This window comes from Oncorhynchus kisutch, linkage group LG10 (assembly GCF_002021735.2).
Source record: "Oncorhynchus kisutch isolate 150728-3 linkage group LG10, Okis_V2, whole genome shotgun sequence".
Classification (NCBI taxonomy): Eukaryota; Metazoa; Chordata; class Actinopteri; order Salmoniformes; family Salmonidae; genus Oncorhynchus; species Oncorhynchus kisutch.
In genome coordinates, this window is record NC_034183.2 from 10,429,888 (window position 1) to 10,446,010 (window position 16,123).

At 44.0% G+C, this 16,123-nt stretch overlaps 1 protein-coding gene across 2 annotated transcripts in view; it reads left to right on the plus strand.

Annotated features, from left to right (window-relative positions):
• LOC109897749 (protein inscuteable homolog) overlaps positions 1 to 16,123 on the plus strand; it is an 83,742-nt gene that overhangs the window by 17,244 nt on the left and 50,375 nt on the right. The window contains exon 1 of one of the 2 annotated variants that reach the window (XM_031833048.1): positions 13,445 to 13,578. The exons of the other annotated variant lie outside the window; for it this stretch is intronic. The gene's annotated coding sequence lies outside the window, so the exon portion shown is untranslated. Of the gene's footprint in view, positions 1 to 13,444; positions 13,579 to 16,123 lie in introns of those variants that run through there. 2 annotated transcript variants of the gene reach the window in all.

Here is a 16,123-nt window from a genome sequence, read left to right on the forward strand (position 1 = left end):
TGATTTAATCATATATCGGCCCAACCCTAGTCCGTGCGTTTCACGTTTTATTAGTCGTATGTACAGAGTACATATGGTATACACTGCCCAAACAAAATGCTTAGTTGCAGGTTCCTTCTGGACAATGCAACAACAATAAGAAATAAGAAAAGACAAGAAGATGAACATAAAGTAAATGGTTCAGTAGAATAGAATAAACATTTTAGCATAAGTATAATACAGGAAGGCACAATTCGTAGTCCAATGTTTACACATTTATCAGGGAAGGGGGTATTAGGGGGCAAGTCAATTGTTTAGTATTAGCAATAGTAAATAAGAGTCTGTTAGCAGCAGTTGTGATGTGTGTGTGTGTGTAGCATGAATGTATATGTGTATGTCTGTGTGTGTGGTATGACTTTGCCACACTCGAAAGGCTAGAAAAAACAAAGTTTTCCCATATTGCAAAAGAGAAAACTATTCAGGGCAGTGGAGTCCCAAAAAATAGTAGAGAAAGTCATGTTAAATAGATTTCAGAACTGAAGGAGAGTGGTCTGGCTGGTCTAGCAGTAATGCTGCTCTCGGTACACATGTCTACAGTGTCGGCCTACTAGCCTTTGACGCAACCTGTGTCTATCTTTCCCCACTGTCACCCTCTCTCTCTCACCCTGTCCAATAAAATCTGAAAATCCCTTAAAAATATACAGTGCCTTCAGAAAGTATTGATTATTGACTTAAAAAAATATATGTATTGACTTTTTCCACATTTTGTTGTAGTTACAGCCTGATTTTAAAATTCATTACATTGAGATTGTGTCACTAATCTAAACACAATACCCATAACGTCAAAGCAGAATTTAGTTTTTTAGAAAAGTGTACAAATTAAATAAAAATGAAAAGCTTAAATGAAATGAGTCAATAAGTATTCAAGCCCTTTGTTATAGAAAGCCTAAATAAGTTCAGTAGTAACAAATGTGCTTAACAAATCACACAAGTTGCATGGACTGCAATTATAGTGGTTAACATTATTTTTTTCAAGCCCTTATTCTTCCACAAAGACCAGAGAGGTTTTCCAATGCCTCACAAAGACAGGCACTGATTGGTAGATGGGTTAAAAAAGCAGACATTGAAGTTATTATTTAGGCTTTGGGTGGTGTATCGCCCAGTCACTTCAAAAGATACAGGCGTCCTTCCTAAATCAGTTGCCGGAGAGGAAGGAAACCACTCAGGGATTTCGTCATGAGGCCAATGGTGACTTTAAAACAGTTACAGTTTAATGGCTGTGATAGGAGGACTGAGGATGGATCAACAACACTGTAGCTACTCCACAATACTAACCTAAACGACAGTGAGTAAAGAAGGAAGCCTGTCCAGAATATGAATCCTGGTTGCAACAAGGCACTAAAGTAATACGGCAAAGAATGTGGCAAAGAAATGTACTTTTTGTCCTGAAGGCAAAGCATTGTGTTTTGGGCCAAATCCAACACATCACTGAGTTCAACTCGTGTTATGGGTATGCTTGTCATCGGCACGGACTGGGGAATTTATGAGGATTTTTTTTTTTAACGAATGGAGTTAAGCAACAGGAAAAATCTTAGAGGTTCATTCTGCTTTACACCAGACACTGGGAGATGAAATCAGCTTTCAGCAGGACAATTACCTAAAACAAGGTTTCCCAAACTTGGTTAACTATCACTATGGGATATTGTGTGTAGATGGGTGATGGGAAATAATTGATTTAATTCCATTTTGAATTCAGGCTGTAACACAACAAAATGTGTAATATGTCAAGGGGTGTGAATACTTTCTGTAGTGTACTACTTTTTACCAGGGCCCCTAGGGAAGAGGGTGCCATTTGGTACACGGGCCATGTGTTTTTAGACCCATTTGCAGATGAAAGGCTGAGGTTATTTCTTAGCAGCAGCAGTATTATTAGTAGCATCAGTGTACACAACATTATTGTGCCCTTGTGCAGCCTGTGTGTTTGTGTATGCATGTTTTAGGATTAAAAGAAATGGAATAGAGATAAGCAGAGGTAAAATCCCAGAGGAAAACCTGGCTCAGTCTGCTTTCCAACAGGCACTGGAAGACTAATTCATGTTTCTGCAGGACAATGACCTAAAACACTAGGTCAAATCTACACTGGAGTTGCTAACCAAGATTACATTGAATGTTCCTGAGTGGCTTAGTTACAGTTTTTTACTTTGTCTTGAAAATATATGGCAAGACTTGAAAATGGCTGTCTAGCAATCATCAACAACTAACTTGAAGAATTAAAAAAATTATGATTGGCAAATATTGTATAATCCAAGGGTCTCATATATCAATATGTATAAACTATTTCTAAAATACTACTTACGAACAGAATTTAGAATGGTTGTATGGATAAAAAAAAGTGTGATTTATCAAACAATCCTACTAGCGCCATACACACACCGGTAGAAGATAACCATTGATAAATACCAATTGTTCTCAGAGTGCTTGTGCCGACCTTGGCTGTTTGCATTTCGAAACGCCCCTAATTAACTATATATGGTCAAAATTTCCCTTTAAAGCCTGTGGGGAATTTCCAACAGTGCTAGAGGTGCTAGTGTCAGAGATTGAGAACAACCAAAAGGTTTTTATGCGGCTCACTCTGTTGTGGCTTGACCAGTGAAATAGCTACAAAGAGAGGACCATTGGGACAATTCAAGTTGCTTCAGCAATGGCAGATGTACTTCAAATGTGTAGGCAACACCCACCAATAAGCCCTCCATCCTCAACAGCTCCCTCCTGTAGGCATATAGGTCAACATTGCTGTTCTGCAGAATAAACGAGTCGTGAGTTCCACCTGGCTACCTTTCCACCACATTTAGCAATGTATTTTGCACATCACATAACCTATCACTGGCACATAAAGCCTTTTCTGTTCACATAGTTCGTATTTCGTATTTGGGAACCCATTGAGGGGTGCGTGCTCAGCCCCCTCCTGTACTCCCTGTTCACTCATGACTGCACGGCCAGGCACGACCCCAACACCATCAATACATTTGCTCAACAGTGGTAGGCCTGATCACGGACAACAACGAACAGCCTATACGGAGGAGGTCAGAGACCTGGCCATGTTGTGCCAGGAAAATAACCTCTCCCTCATCGTGATCAAGACAGAGATGATTGTGGACTACAGGAAAAAGAGGACTGAGCACGCCCCCATTCTCATCGACGGGGCTGCAGTGGAGCAGGTGGAGAGCTTCAAGGTCCTTGGTGTCCACATCACCAACAAACTATCATGGTCCAAGCACACCAAGACAGTCGTGAAGAGGGCACAACAAACCTATTCCCCCTCAGGAGACTGAAAAGATTTGGCATGGGTCCTCAGATCCGCAAAAGGTTCTACAGCTCCCCCCTGTATATATTGACTCTGTACTGGCACCCCCCTGTATATATTGACTCTGTACCGGCACCCCCCAGTATATATTGACTCTGTACCGGCACCCCCCTGTATATATTGACTCTGTACCGGCACCCCCCTGTATATATTGACTCTGTACCGGCACCCCCCTGTATATATTGACTCTGTACCGGCACCCCCCTGTATATATTGACTCTGTACCGGCACCCCCCTGTATATATTGACTCTGTACCTGCACCCCCCTGTATATATTGACTCTGTACCGGCACCCCCCTGTATATATTGACTCTGTACCTGCACCCCCCTGTATATATTGACTCTGTACCTGCACCCCCCTGTATATATTGACTCTGTACCGGCACCCCCCTGTATATATTGACTCTGTACCGGCACCCCCCTGTATATATTGACTCTGTACCGGCACCCCCCTGTATATATTGACTCTGTACCTGCACCCCCCTGTATATATTGACTCTGTACCTGCACCCCCCTGTATATATTGACTCTGTACCTGCACCCCCCTGTATATATTGTTCTTTTTTACTGCTCCTCTTCAATTATTTTTTACTTTTATCTCTTATTCTTATCCGTATTTTTTTAAACTGCACTGTCGGTTAGGGGCTCGTAAGTAAGCATTTCACTGTAAGGTCTACACCTGTTGTATTCGGTGCATGTGACTAATAGAATTTGATTTGAAGAGCAAACCAGATGGGATGGCGTTTTGCTGCAGAATGCTGTGGTAGCCATGCTGGTTAAGTGTGCCTTGAATTCTAAATAAATCACTGACAGTGTCACCAGCAAAGCACCCCCACACCATCACATCTCCTCCTCCATGCTTCACGGTGGGAACCACACATGCGGAGATCATCCGTTCACCTACTCTGCGTCTCACAAAGACATGGCGGTTGGAACCAAAAATCAGAAATTTGGACACATCAGACTAAAGGACAGATTTTCACCGGTCTAATGTCCAAAGCTTGTGTTTCTTGGTCCTAGCAAGTATCTTCTTCTTATTGATGTCCCAGTGGTGTTTCTTTGCAGCAATTCGATCCCACGAAGGCCTGATTCACGCAGTCTCCTTTGAACAGTTGATGTTCAGATGTGTCTGTTACTTTTATTTGGCCTGCTATCTGAGGTGCAGTTAACTCTAATGAATTTATCCTCTGCAGCAGAGATCACTCTTTCCTGTGGCGGTCCTCATGAGAGCCAGTTTCATCATAGAGCTTGATGGTTTTTGCGACGGCACTTGAAGAAACTTTTTAAGTTTTTGAAATTTTCCAGATTGACTGACCTTCATGTCTTAAAGCAGTGGTCACCAACCTTTTCTGAGTCAATATCACTTTCTGTGTCAAAATGCCGAGATCTACCGCTCTGATTCTTTATTAACATGACTTAAGAAACGTAAGCCTATGTAACATTAACCAGTTAAAAACAGTACTGTAGCAATGAGGTTTGTACAGTAAGCTATAGGCCCAATACATTTGCTTGAATTACCTTTGCTTGAACCTTTGCTTGAATTTACCTTGAATTTACCTGCCAATGCATTGTTGCATTGTTGTTCGGGACATTAATAAATGCAATGCATTGCAATGCATTGTTGTCCGCTAATAATAGTAACAACGCAGGCCTATATAAACACGTCCCTCCTCATTCATTACTGCTGCACTGCTTGTTGGAAATAGGAACAACGAGCATTTTATGGGTTGTAAAAGTGTTGAATACAAAGTGTTGACAGTGCTGAGTAAGAACTTAAACATGAACTCATAAAAACAGCAGCTCTTTGCTGTATTAGTTGATAGTCTCTCTCTAGTCATGGTTTTGAAATATCACAGTATTCATTTTGCCGTAGCTTTCTTGTATGCCTGCTACGTTACCGCAGACTCGGTCATCTGAGGAATCAGATTGGCCAGCGGAGGCATAGTGCACTTGATTTCCTCTCCAGGCACACCGGGAAGGCAGAGTTTGTACCTTCAGACACATGAAATGGCAACAGTTTTCCTACCCGGCGCGCAGGGCAGCTGATTTGGCTACACCTACCACTAACAGCCCGGGACTAATATTTTTTTGGGGGGGAAACAAGGCTTTATCGTTGTTTTTTTTACAGAAATGTTTGGCGATCGACTAGAAATGCCTTGGAGATCTTGGAGGTATTTGAGCTGTTCTTGCCATAATATGGACTTGGTTTTAGGGCTTTCTTCTGTATACCACCCCTACCTTGTCACAATACAACTGACTGTCTCAAACGCATTAAGAAGGAAAGAAATGCCAAACGTTCATATTGATAAATCTCCCGTTTGCATGGAAATGATTGCAATAAATGGTTTACGCACAGATTTTATGCATGATTGATAAATGAGGCCCCAGGTGTGCAAAGACTTAAAGACTTACCCAAAAAGACTCAGCTGTAATTGCTGTCAAAGGTGTTTCTAACATGTATTGACTGAATACATATCTAATCAATATATATTAGTGTTTTATTTTTCATACATTTAGAAAACGAAAAAAAGTTGATTCCCCTTTGACATTGGAGTATTTTGTGTAGATCATTGACCAAAAAATGACAATTCAGTCCATTTTAATCCCACTTTGTAACGCAACAAAACTTGGAAAAAGTCAAAGGGGTTGAATACTTTCAAAGGCACTGTATATTTACAATATGCAAATGCAGCCGCGTTTTTAAAAAATCTCAATTTCAAATAATTTCTGGCTAACAATTATGTACCTGTAATTGTTTTCAATTAAAATTGTCAAAAATAAACAAAAATGGCTTTTTCCCAAGCAATGCTTTTGTGAGGACTGTGTGAGTCATCTGAGTGGGTGGGGAAAACTGAAAACTAGCTGTTATTGGCAGAGAGATTTGGATTTCTTTCTTATTGGTCAATTAACTAATTTACTGCTTGGTGATGTCACCAGGCAGGCCAAAACTCTATCCCACCAAAACAGGCTGAGACTGGGCTTTTAAACAAATGAAATGGAGAAACAGGATTTTGCAGGTAAAGAGAGATTGCTTCAGAGTGAGACGAATATGAGATATCAGATGCAGCCATGTAAGGTCATGAGACCAAGTTGATGAGACAATGGAGATTCACACAATATGATGAGATGAGGAAAGAGGGAAATGAAAGGAGCGACAGGAGTAAAGTTCATACTGTCAGCTACAGATAGACAGGCACACTTAACGTGTCAGACATCCATCCTTTTCTTTGTCTGATGGCAGGCTCAGACTCTTCCTCTGTTTCATTCCACAATGGACCACTTAAGTGAGGCAGAGAGGGGCTCATATACCTTACCTCATCGATGTCCCAATATGCTCCCCCTATAAGCTCTAGTTTTCTTATGATGTCACCAATGAAACTTGGTTCACTATATACTACCTAAACCTTTCCATTCTGTGTCGTCCTGACATTCACTCTCTTCCTTTTATACACTCTCCCTCTCGCAGTCTTTCTTTCTTAGTACCCCTCCTGATTTTCCCTCTGCTGTGTCCTCCCTTTCTCTTCTGCTCTGTGTATTTCCATCCTTTCACCATCTCTTCTCCCCTCTCTCTCTCTTTCCGTCATCCCTATATCTGTAAGTCTCCCTCGGAGAGAGAGCGCACTAAGAGTTGGCCTCTACCTGGCTCTGGGTGACCCCCTCCCCTCCGTGCTGTGGAGATGGAACTCTCATAGTAGGGGGCCCTAATTAGCCCTGACACTGTATACAGTGACTCACTTGGCACAGGTCCTTCTTCCCTCCCCTCCGCCCTCGCCTGTCCCCTTAGCTCCACAGGAATCAGCGACTTTCGATAACAGCAACTTCACCCCCCAAAAACAGGCCACTCCTCCCCTCCAGTGCATTCTCCCACCCACTCATTCCCAGCATTGCTCCGCAAGTGTCTCTGCCTCTCACATCAGCATCCCGTTTGACACCTTTTTGTGTCATTAGCTGCCCAGTGAGACTTTCTGTGGTTCGTGCTGTAGGACCTGAACTATAATAGCTATTGTATCAAGTTATTGTTTGATAGTGGATAATGGCATTTTAAAAGGTGCACTTCCAGGACTATAAGGTACTTCGGGAAAATACAGTGAACATGAGATTATATCAGGCTGTAACCCTTACCCTTTACATTCACTTCAAATACTTTTCAATTCGACCATATTTGAATACCATCAAAGATTTCATAAACCTCTTAGGCGTCAGGTAAAATTATGAATTGAATGGTGTTTATCTCCTACAGAATTTTTTGTGTTTTACCCAAAAGACTCAGACTTTTCTTTTTCCATCTACACGGGCTGGCATCGGTGTCTCACATGGCTCCAGCAGACCTGCTCTCACCTGGGACCAAAGCCAGGCCCCTGGTACTTTAACACCTTCTCACACCTGGGGCCAAAGCCAGGCCCCTGGTACTTTAACACCTTCTCACAAAGAAAATGTTTCCATTATGCAGAGGTTGTTGATTCTGCTCTTCACAAGTCCTCACTGTCATCACTATAGCTATGGAAACAATTTCTCTAGTGTAACACTGACGTAACAGTAAAAAATGAGCTTTTCACCTGAAAAGTTGATTTCGTGAAGCTTGGCTGACTGGGAGCTGTCACTGCTTCCCGTGGTTACTCTGTTTGACTGCTCTGTCTAAAATGATTGAGCTGAATTTTGAAGGCTATATTGTTTTGAAGGACCAATTTAAAGGCCTCGTGTGGGAGGTGTGAGAATTAATAAAACATGGCAGTGTTGCTATTTCAACACAAAGCCAGATTTAGACACCCTAATACAAAATAGGGAGACACGTTGAATGTACACAACTGATTCTCATTGCGCAACTTTTTAATGACAAGTGTTGGAGAACTTTTCTCAAAGTTTACTTTACTGTACTTTATTAGGTTTAGTTGACAGGGACAATGCACATTTACGTAAATGTGCCAGAGTTACTCAGCCGTCTAATTTTCAACAGTAGTCCCAGGACTGGTGTAACGGCTCCTGGTTGACTGACGGCTCTGACAGTAGTCCCAGGGCTGGTGTAACGGCTCCTGGTTGACTGACGGCTCTGACAGTAGTCCCAGGGCTGGTGTAATAGCTCCTGGCTTACTGACGGCTCCAACAGTAGCCCCAGGGCTGGTGTAACGGCTTCTGGCTGACTGACGGCTCTGACAGTAGTCCCAGGGCTGGTGTAATGGCTCCTGGCTTACTGACGGCTCTGACAGTAGTCCCAGGGCTGGTGTAACGGCTTCTGGCTGACTGACGGCTCTGACAGTCGTCCCAGGGCTGGTGCAAATGGATCCTGGCTGACTGACGTCTCTGACAGTAGTGCCAGGGCTGGTGTAACAGCTCCTGGCTGACTGACGGCTCTGACAGTAGTCCCAGGGCTTGTGTAACAGCTCCTGGCTGACTGACGGCTCTGACAGTAGTCCCAGGGTTGGTGTAACGGCTCCTGGCTGACTGACGGCTCTGACAGTAGTCCCAGGGCTGGTGTAATGGCTCCTGGCTTACTGACGGCTCTGACAGTAGTCCCAGGGTTGGTGTAACGGCTCCTGGCTGACTGACAGCTCTGACAGTAGTCCCAGGGCTGGTGTAACGGCTCCTGGCTGACTGACAGCTCTGACAGTAGTCCCAGGGCTGGTGTAACAGCTCCTGGCTGACTGACAGCTCTGACAGTAGTCCCAGGGCTGGTGTAACGGCTCCTGGTTGACTGACGGCTCTGACAGTAGTCCCAGGGCTGGTGTAATGGCTCCTGGCTTACTGACGGCTCTGACAGTAGTCCCAGGGCTGGTGTAACGGCTTCTGGCTGACTGACGGCTCTGACAGTCGTCCCAGGGCTGGTGCAAATGGATCCTGGCTGACTGACGTCTCTGACAGTAGTGCCAGGGCTGGTGTAACAGCTCCTGGCTGACTGACGGCTCTGACAGTAGTCCCAGGGCTTGTGTAACAGCTCCTGGCTGACTGACGGCTCTGACAGTAGTCCCAGGGTTGGTGTAACGGCTCCTGGCTGACTGACGGCTCTGACAGTAGTCCCAGGGCTGGTGTAACGGCTCCTGGCTGACTGACAGCTCTGACAGTAGTCCCAGGGCTGGTGTAACGGCTCCTGGCTGACTGACAGCTCTGACAGTAGTCCCAGGGCTGGTGTAACAGCTCCTGGCTGACTGACAGCTCTGACAGTAGTCCCAGGGCTGGTGTAACGGCTCCTGGCTGACTGACACCTCTGACAGTAGTCCCAGGGCTGGTGTAACGGCTCCTGGCTGACTGACAGCTCTGACAGTAGTTCCAGGGTTGGTGTAACAGCTCCTGGCTGACTGACGGCTCTGACAGTAGTCCCAGGGCTGGTGTAACGGCTCCTGGCTGACTGATGGCTCTGACAGTAGTCCCAGGGCTGGTGTAACAGCTCCTGGCTGACTGATGGCTCTGACAGTAGTCCCAGGGCTGGTGTAACGGCTCCTGGCTGACTGACAGCTCTGACAGTAGTCCCAGGGCTGGTGTAACGGCTGCTGGCTGACTGACAGCTCTGACAGTAATGGCTCTCTGACAGTAGTCCCAGGGCTGGTGTAATGGCTCCTGGCTGACTGACGGCTCTGACAGTAGTCCCAGGGTTGGTGTAACGGCTCCTGGCTGACTGACGGCTCTGACAGTAGTCCCAGGGCTGGTGTAACGGCTCCTGGCTGACTGACAGCTCTGACAGTAGTCCCAGGGCTGGTGTAACGGCTCCTGGCTGACTGACAGCTCTGACAGTAGTCCCAGGGCTGGTGTAACGGCTCCTGGCTGACTGACAGCTCTGACAGTAGTCCCAGGGCTGGTGTAACGGCTCCTGGCTGACTGACAGCTCTGACAGTAGTCCCAGGGCTGGTGTAACAGCTCCTGGCTGACTGACGGCTCTGACAGTAGTCCCAGGGCTGGTGTAACGGCTCCTGGCTGACTGACAGCTCTGACAGTAGTCCCAGGGCTGGTGTAACGGCTCCTGGCTGACTGACAGCTCTGACAGTAGTCCCAGGGCTGGTGTAACGGCTCCTGGCTGACTGACAGCTCTGACAGTAGTCCCAGGGCTGGTGTAACGGCTCCTGGCTGACTGACAGCTCTGACAGTAGTCCCAGGGCTGGTGTAACGGCTCCTGGCTGACTGACAGCTCTGACAGTAGTCACAGGGCTGGTGTAACAGCTCCTGGCTGACTGACAGCTCTGACAGTAGTCCCAGGGCTGGTGTAACGGCTCCTGGCTGACTGACAGCTCTGACAGTAGTCCCAGGGCTGGTGTAACGGCTCCTGGCTGACTGACAGCTCTGACAGTAGTCCCAGGGCTGGTGTAACGGCTCCTGGCTGACTGACAGCTCTGACAGTAGTCCCAGGGCTGGTGTAACGGCTCCTGGCTGACTGACAGCTCTGACAGTAGTCCCAGGGCTGGAAGATAAAAAGTATTTCCTGTATTTGGAAAGAGTGCTGCTTAAATATTTGTTTGATTGGTGTGTTTGAGAACCACTCTAAAAGTGAAGTTTAACATGTATGAACACAATAGCACAGAGAAACACAACATAAATATCCCTGTTGCCCTTAAGCTGCCTCTTATACCCAGTCTTTTCTGCTGGTGTGAATGTGGTGCAATCCCAACTACCAGAGTTGAGCTCCAACAACATCATAGCTTTCCACTTCTAAATGCGAAGCTTCTTAGTTCACTCTTGCATGATGAATCGGGAGGTATTTCAACTAAACAAGTGAAGCTTAAGTGGACAGGCTAGCTCCGTTCCCACGTGTCCATTTCTTACGAAAACACAGTTTAAGCACAAACAGACTATAGAGATTGTCCTTAGCTGAAATATTGTGGTACTTTCTCTTTAACGTCTCATTCACATACTTGTTCTCACTCGCTTACTCCTATGGTGATATGTAAACTAGCTAGCTATGCTAGTTATCCCTATGGCTCCTCCTGGACACAAAAGCTGTGGAATGTTCGACTGCTATGTAATATCTGTAATATCATCATGTGACATGGTAGGAATCATAGTTTTGGTCAGTGTTTCCCCTAGGACCCTTATTAAGGCGGATATTCAAAAACGATCAAATCACCCCTTAGACCTGTGTAGAGGAGAACTCTTATACCTGCTGTTTTAAAGAACTGTTTGGGATGTGGTCAATTATACTAAGGTATGTGTTTACTTTGATTATCAATGTCTGATTATTCAAATGTGACAGACTATTTCTATAATTGTGCCCAAAACCTGTAGTTGGTGATGGGGAAATTAAGAGTCCTGAAGCACTGAGGCTTTCCAGCCAATTGTGTCAAAAATAAGTTAATTACACAAGGCGTTGACCAACACAGTGTACAGCAGTGGCACCTTGTGGTCAAAAGAATTTAGAGCAGCCAAATTATTATAGATGATGTCCCACACGCTGTAGCGTGTGCGCAGAGTAGCTTTTTTGTCTTATACCTAAATAAATACCAAACCAATCAGGTGGTTGTTCGATGACTCAAAGCTTCGGGTATCATTGATCACATGCTTCTGATAAAGTGATACAGGCATCGGCACACCGCTTTGAATTAAACTGCTTAGCAATTTCGGTGCATGTCTCGGAGCTCCGGTATCAAACGTAAAATCACTACCTGTAGTCTGAAGATACAGTTATGTTACAGATAGCATAATACTTATGCTACGTGATTTCATACACATAATTTGCTCAAAATTAGCCAGCAGTTAACCCAGTCCATGGGCCTAATAGAAGCAATTTCCCTCCTCTATTAGCATTGGCAAGCCATAAGATAACTCAAACCTAAAATACCACTGCTACTGTTATCTGGGTAATGCACCACTTTTAGACTTACTTGATATATCTGCTAGAGAGGATTTTTTTTAATTCTGAAAATAACCTGTAGATCTTTGCAACATTCTTAAACCTAGGCAGGTTCTTTAGCCTACAAGCTAGCCCACTGATTATTTGGTTGTTTACTATTTGGTGTTAATCTGCTTAGCCACCTCTAGCATAGCTATTTTTTAAATATGCTGTCTTGGTTCTTTTCACACAGTTTCCACCGGTGGAGTTATTGCAAGGTTCTGTCAGTATAATGTCATTGTAGACTCAGCATTATGACGGTTGCCACGGGCCGCACCGCAGATATTGAGATGAGTGCGATGCAATACTTTGCTCTCACACAGTATCTGTACATGGTCGAGCTTCATGCTTCAACAACGTGGTAGCTACGGGACCAGAACAGCAACATTTAGTCTCTGGCTTCTAGGCTCGTAGCTGTTGTTGAAATCGGTCCAAAATTCTATTGACTTCGCATCGCTCAGTCTACCTTTAATTATGTTAGCATTTGCCTAATCTTTCGTAGACTGACTACGTAAACATAAATGGTACCAAATACCTGTCATGAGATCAGCCAAATTAATTCCGGTGGTTGGGTTTTTCGTCACTGGTTATTTGGACCAATCACGATTTCACAGGTGTTAGCATCTTTCAAACTTGAAAGGGGAAGGAACATTTGGCCCATAAACTTGCCCGTGAATTGCAAAGAGAAAAGGTGGAGTTCTTCGTTCCAGCTTCGATCCTTGTTCTCTTAAAACGTATGGACCCAGAACTTATTAGAACATCTGACCTATTACACAAGACTTTAGTTCTGAGTTAACCGAGATTAGCATTGACCAAATACTGTAACTTTGTCATTATGGCTAAATTCACCTTTAGCATTGAAACACAAACACCAGCATGGTGGGCAGTGGCTATCACTAAACCTCCCATAGCACTTCAGTAGTCTGTTCCAGCATTGCTAGCTTTTGTTGATAGCATTCTATGCTTTTTGATAGCTGCCTCTGGCACTGTGACCAGGCTCTGTTAGTGCTGCCTGTGGGTCTCAGAGGACAGAGCACACATTGAGGCAGCCCACTGCGTCTAGACTAGAGCAGAGCAAGGTTCCGTCATGTTCCCACCACCCACCCAGTAATCCTACCCAGGCCTTCCCCTCCCCATGACAGGCCTATGGCGGAGGTTGTGACTACGGTATCCTCCTGTGAACCTCCTCTCACAGCTCAATGAGATGACTGGCAAGACAGTATGCTGGCCGGTCAACTCATACTGTGCATATCAGGTCTATTTAAAGTCCAGGGAGGGCAGATAGCTGCTTTAGTTAGATACTGGGAACCCACTCTCCCAAGGGAAAACAGGACTGTGAGGGATCGGTTTGAGAACTTTGTCTTGCACCACTCTGAACTTCGACAGTCACAACAAAAACGTTGAATCAGGGTTATTTTATTAGATGGTAAGTAGGTTGGTTTATTTCTTCTTAAACTGCACTTTGTGTGTGTGCAGTTTCTTTTTAGTTATATGCGATTTTATTTCCTTAGGCAACCTAATAAGGAGGCTATAAGGCAGTATTATGCTTTGTGTTTTTGGCTTGTTTTTTAGGACCCGATTGCTGAATCCAGTCAGTGGTTTCATGCAGAGACTGAAAAGGGCTGAATGTTCACCCACAATGCATTAAAACGTCCTGAACATGTATTTTTAACTGACTCTGCAATTACTAAGACCACAGACAATGTTTACACTATCTTTCACAAAATAAAGGAAAATAGAAAATGACTGTGTGTGTGTGTCAATTGTAAGGTAGCTCAGTTTTTAAATGGCAGACATTCAGGATTTCTATAGTAATCAGAATACACTTACAGTTAGGTTGTAACCTTTTGTGCAGTGTATGTCACATGGTTTGCTACCCCATACTGTTAAGGTACTTGAATATGTTGTTGTGAATTAGCTAGATGGATCTCATGTAGGAGGGATGGATACTACATAAGACATCACACAAAGTGCCGCAATAAATTAAAGTGCACACCAGAGTGATTTCCCTCTGCAGTCCTTAGACACAAAACCCACTTGCCGGTTATTTTATCCCACGTAACATGGCTAAAACAGAAGTGTCCCTTGTTTCTGCACCTAAGCCAACCACCTTCTCCATTGCAGAAAGACATTGGGGCATTCAGATTTCCTTCCAGACTTGAAAAGAACTGACCATCCCAGGGAGCAAGATTCGTCACTGTCATATGCAATCAGTAAAATGCCTATATGTCAGAACAACGACATGTTCTAGTAGTAGCATGTTGTGCAAGTAACAACCCGGCGACTGTGGTAACACGTTAAAGGTATGCTACCATCTTCAGCGTCATCACTCAATACGTCTTTATGTTTACACAATCACTTATGTTGTTTACAAGTATATCAACTGAAAGTCATTCTTTAAAGTTTGATTTCATTAAAATGAAGAGTCACGCTTAGAAGGATTATTCAACAAGAACTTGAATTTAGGTACTTTTGAATGTTACTGTGTTATAACATAGTTATTACATAGTTACTAATAGTTACATAGTTACTAAGTCCTTTTAAGGAGTGCAGAAAATGTATAATCCAAGGCCATGAATTTAAAATCAAATCACATTTTATTGGTCACATATTTAGCAGACGTTATTGCGGGTGTAGCGAAATGCTTGTGGTCTAGTGAAATGCTTGTGGTGTAGCGAAATGCTTGTGGTGTAGTGAAATGCTTGTGGTGTAGTGAAATGCTTGTGGTATAGTGAAATGCTTGTGGTGTAGCGAAATGCTTGTGGTGTAGCGAAATGCTTGTGGTGTAGTGAAATGCTTGTGGTGTAGTGAAATGCTTGTGGTGTAGTGAAATGCTTGTGGTGTAGTGAAATGCTTGTGGTGTAGCGAAATGCTTGTGGTGTAGTGAAATGCTTGTGGTGTAGTGAAATGCTTGTGGTGTAGCGAAATGCTTGTGGTATAGTGAAATGCTTGTGGTGTAGTGAAATGCTTGTGGTGTAGTGAAATGCTTGTGGTGTAGTGAAATGCTTGTGGGAAATTGACTACAGGCTCAGCCATAAACGTTCGACATTTCCTCACGCATCATTGGAGATCATGGAGACCAAAGAGATCACTTTCAGTAGGACATCGCTTGACTTGTCACCTACATATGCACCATGAGAGCTGTGACAGGATTGATTCAATCGGACACATTAGACTCCTCCCCTCAATTTGTATGATAATGCAGATGAGTGTTTTTAAGGAGGCGACTTGTCTATTGAAATGGAATGTCTTTCCTTTTTGATTTTCATGGCCACCTGTATCAATAGTACAATGGTTCCAGTCCTTTTTTCGATTGGATAACAGATGTTGCTTAAGTATTGCCAAATGGAAATTGTCTGTATGTAATACCAACATTGTGTGAGTTTAATTTATTTAACATGTCCAGTATATTGTGAATTCCATTCTATTATTTTCTGTTACTCTGTAAAATGACTTGTGCAATATTCATATTAACGATTACACAACTAGAGCAAGATCTTTGTCTTGTCATCATAGGGTTGTGGTATTGACTGCATATTCATTTGGCACCGTGACACAATCAGATTTGCTATCTCTTAGGTGCTTAGACTGCAGCGAAAACGCTCTCACTTTTTCCACCCTCTTACTCACCCATACCATTGCCTCCCCATGCCTCTTACCTCCACATAGTCCCCCCCTTTCTCATCCATCCCCCCATGCCTCTTTCCTCCACATAGTCCCCCCCTTTCTCATCCATCCCCCCATGCCTCTTTCCTCCACATAGTCCCCCTTCTTTCAGTAGATTTCCGTAATTCTCTTGTGAATTACACGATTTGACATAATTTTCTCTACACCAATGTCAGATGTCAGCACAATGGCAACAATGACATTGTTCAATAGTCCCCACCCCATTCAATCTGGACACACTAATTTGCCTATTTGCCGTTTCACACATGCTAAAGGAATACCAGGTGAGCTGTGTGTTTTGTACA